We start from the raw sequence: 4,735 nt of genomic DNA on the forward strand, positions 1-4,735 counted from the left end.
CTTACCAAAAATGATCCATGGAAGGAAAAATGGTAAAACCGCAACAAGGTCGTGGGTGCCTAAGGCTCAATTATGTACATGGGGAGTGAAGACCAGTGTCTCTGAAGTGATCCAACAAATTTACCCTAAACGATTGATAAATGTAGTACTGGCTATAATAGAAAGGATTCAGAATATGCACAACATCATAGATTGTTGTGAGTCACAGACTGCTCTGAAAGCACTAGAATTTTCAACTCCAAATGTGCCTACAATGAGCAAGAGGCTCAAAACTGGACCATGAAAGGTGGCCTGGTCCTTTGAGCCACTTTTCAATCGTGTGCACATCCGGATATATCAATTATCTGAGCAAGAGACTGCACCAGGGTGCACAGAAGAGTAGCTAGGGTTTTGGTTCATTGGGGACAAAACTTCCGAGTTGGCCCCTACCCAGGTAACCCTGATTACAAATATGGTGGTGAACCCTAATAGTGGATGTAGGAGAACCTCAGCCGATGACCTGTTGCTGATAATCTCTACACAAAGACCAACACTGATATTACCACCATATGGTGACCATATAGTGGTAGATACCAGTCCTACAGAACATGTAAAAGATCACAGCACAGTTACAGGTAATAACTTACAGCTGACGTTGTTTCTGCTGGAGTTGTTTTCTTTTCCCGTCTCTTCCATCTGGCCCAGACCGACATGACAACTTCTCCAGCCAGGACTCGGCTGCAGAGGTTACAAGAAAGACACATCTGACTTCTCACATTTCCAGCCCCGTCCCCATCTATTCCCAACCTACACAAACTCCTTAACCTACTGATACCCCAATACTGGGCCGAGGCTGCATGTGTCCTTATTACTGCACTTACTGTGTGCCCTCTAATTTTCCTCCTACTGTAACCCTAGATCCCCCTTTCATTGCACTCCAAGTATGATGTCAATAAAAGTGCCCACAAACACTATAAGATACCCCCACAGTGAATTCCTCCACACGCACAGTATGATGAACCTACTGTACGCCAAAGAAGGATTGGGATGAAGAGTCACCTGACACTTTTCTTCATTATTGCTTTCAGCTGTAGCGGCATATAGGATGCCAACACATTTGAAGTTATGGTAACGACCAGTGCTGGCATCAGGCCACTTTGGCTTATGGGCCCCATAGCAGCAGTTGAGATCGTGTCTCCGTGCACCAATACAGTTAAAAGTAGAGTAGCGTCAGGTGGGCCCCTCAGACTGCAGAGCCCAGGGCAGCCGCACCCTCTGCTCCCCTTGTAGCTACGCTACTGGTTACAGTATTATTATTATTTAATATTATAGCGCCATTTATTCCATGGCGCTTTACATGTGAGGAGGGGTATACATAATAAAAACAAGTACAATAATCTTGAAGAATACAAGTCACAACTGGTACAGGAGGAGAGAGAACCCTGCCTGCGAGGGCTCACAATCTACAAGGGATGGGTGAGGATACAGTAGGTGAGGATAGAGCTGGTCGTGCAGTGGTTTGGTCGATCGGCGGTTACTGCAGGTTGTAGGCTTGTCGGAAGAGGTAGGTCTTCAGTCTCTTTTTGAAGCTTTTGATGGTAGGTGAGAGTCTGATATGTTGTGGTAGAGAGTTCCAGGGTAGGGGTGATGCGCGAGAGAAATCTTGTATGCGATTGTGGGAAGAGGAGATAAGAGGGGAGTAGAAAAGGAGATCTTGTGAGGATCGGAGGTTGCGTGCAGAAAAGTACCGGGAGACGAGGTCACAGATGTATGGAGGAGACAGGTTGTGGATGGCTTTGTATGTCATGGTTAGGCTTTTGTACTGGAGTCTCTGGGTAATGGGGAGCCAGTGAAGGGATTGACAGAGGGGAGAGGCCGGGGAATAGCAGGGAGACAGGTAGAATAGTCGGACTGCTGAGTTTAGAATAGATTGGAGGGGTGCGAGAGTGTTAGAGGGGATGCCACAGAGCAGGAGGTTACAGTAGTCGAGGCGGGAGATGATGAGGGCATGAACTAGGGTTTTTGCAGATTCTTGGTTTAGGAATGTTCGGATCGGTGAAATGTTTTTGAGTTGAAGGCGGCAGGAAGTGGAAAGGGCTTGGATATGTGGTTTGAAGGAGAGATCAGTGTCAAGGATTACCCCGAGACAGCGAGCTTGTGCGACTGGGGACAGTGGGTAGCCGTTTACTGTAATGGATAGGTTCGTTGGTGGGGTCGCGTGAGATGGGGGAAAAACAATGAATTCTGTTTTGTCCATGTTACGTTTTAGAAATCTAGAGGAGAAGAAGGATGAAATAGTGGATAGACATTGAGGGATTCTGGTTAGTAGGGTGGTGATATCTGGTCCAGAGATGTAGATCTGTGTGTCGTCAGCATAGAGATGATACTGAAAACCGTGAGATTCTATGAGCTGTCCCAGGCCAAAAGCGTAAATGGAGAAGAGCAGGGGCCCTAGAACTGAACCTTGTGGGACTCCGACAGATAGGGGGCGAGGTGAGGTGGTGTGTGAGAGGGAGACGCTGAATGTCCGGTCAGTTAGGCATGACGAGATCCAGGATAATAATAATCTTTATTTATATAGCGCCAACATATTCCGCAGCGCTTTACAGTTTAACAGTTTCAAACACAACAGTCATAGGTAACAATGTTAACAATACAGTAATAAAGCAAAATAAGACAGGATAGGGCCAAGTCTGTGATGTCAAGGCATGAGAGGGTCTGTAATAATATGGAATGGTCCACTGTGTCAAAGGCAGAGGACAGGTCCAGGAGGAGGAGGATAGAGTAGTGTCGCTTGTTCTTGGCGGTTAATAGGTCATTGGTGACCAAAGTGGAGTGCTGTGACCGGAAGCCTGATTGTAGGCGGTCGAAGAGGGAGCAGGAAGATAGATGGGAGGACAGTTCAAGATGGACGTGTTGTTCCAGTAGTTTTGAGGCATAGGGGAGAAGTGATATAGGGTGATAGCTAGAGACAGAGGATGGGTCAAGAGAGGGCTTTTTGAGGATAGGTGTGATTGAGGCATGTTTAAAGCTTGAGGGAAAAACACCAGTTGTTAGTGATAGGTTGAAGAGATGGGTTAGGGTTTGAATGAAGACTGTGGCGAGGTTTGGGATGAAGTGGGAAGGGATCATGTCAAGTGCACAGGTGGTGAGATGTTATCTTGAGAGTAGAGTGGAGAGTCGATCTTCTGTAATGGTGGAGAAGTTGGTTTTGGAGGTGGAGGGCTGGGTAGTTGGGAGGAAGGGCTCTGGGGGTTGTCGACTAAAGGTACCTTCACACGAAACGACTTTGTAACGATATCGCTAGCGATCCGTGACGTTGCAGCGTCCTCGCTAGCGATATCGTTTCGTTTGACACGCAGCAGCGATCAGGATCCTGCTGTGATGTCGCTGGTCGCTGAATAAAGTCCAGAACTTTATTTGGTCGCTAGGTCGCCGTGTATCGTTGTGTTTGAAAGCAAAAGCAACGATACCAGCGATATTTTACACTGGTAACCAGGGTAAACATCGGGTTACCAAGCGCAGGGCCGCGCTTAGTAACCCGATGTTTACCCTGGTTACCAGCGTAAAAGTAAAAAAAACAAACAGTACATACTCACCTGCGCGTCCCCCAGCGTCTGCTTCCTGACACTGACTGAGCCCGGCCCTAAAGTGAAAGTGAAAGCACAGCGGTGACGTCACCGCTGTGCTGTTAGGGCCGGAGCTCAGTCAGTGTCAGGAAGCAGACGCTGGGGGACGCGCAGGTGAGCATGTACTGTTTGTTTTTTTTACTTTTACGCTGGTAACCAAGGTAAACATCGGGTTACTAAGCGCGGCCCTGCGCTTAGCAACCCGATGTTTACCCTGGTTACCCGGGGACCTCGGCATAGTTGGTCGCTGGAGAGCGGTCTGTGTGACAGCTCCCCAGCGATCAAACAGCGATGCTGCAGCGATCGGCATCGTTGTCGCTATCGCTGCAGCGTCGCTTCGTGTGAAGGTACCTTAAAACTGTCTCTGATGTTCTCAATCTTATTTGGATAATCCATTTATAGCAGAGCTTGTTTCAGCAGGACAATGGCCAGTTGGGAAAAATCTGAGGACCTTTCCTGACCGATCCTTATCAGTCAAGGTGATGACTTGTCTTCATAATCTCGAAATTTCTATACGATGGAGTCATTTGTGGGTCTCACAGAACATAATAGATCGTGTGGTGTCCAGAACTTAAAGTGTTTTAATGGCACAAGGGAGTATGACACAATTTTGGGCTTTCTTGCCTATCCCATTGCAGTACTCAACATTGTCACAATGTGATCCTAAGAATAACAGCAACCATTATTTTCTCCCTTAATGACAATTTCCATCATTATTTGCCCCAGCACCTCACATTAGCGAAAGATCCTGTCACGTAATTATGATTGGAGCATTGGTGGAACGACAAGTAGACAGCTATTGTGAAATATGTCTCGTTTCCAAAGGTGACCAACATCTGGCCTTTATCACAACATCCTGCAACCTTCTGACGGCAGCCACAGCGTCTCTCAAGATTAGTAGACCAAGAACAAGAGCAAAACCATGTGACAGCACCAACTGGAAATAGTAGTAGTAATAAGTACAAACATAGATTAGGCCTGATCAAGTCAGAAGTTTTGGCAATTTAGAACATCGAGAACTGGAGGTGACTGGACAAATGTTTGGTTAGCTTGCAGTATTTTATGAAAACTGAAGCAGCCTTACTGGATCACAGAGGTTATAGGGGATGTGTCATCAGAGAATGACC

The sequence above is a fragment of the Ranitomeya variabilis genome, chromosome 1 (assembly GCF_051348905.1).
Source record: "Ranitomeya variabilis isolate aRanVar5 chromosome 1, aRanVar5.hap1, whole genome shotgun sequence".
NCBI classification, from domain to species: domain Eukaryota; kingdom Metazoa; phylum Chordata; class Amphibia; order Anura; family Dendrobatidae; genus Ranitomeya; species Ranitomeya variabilis.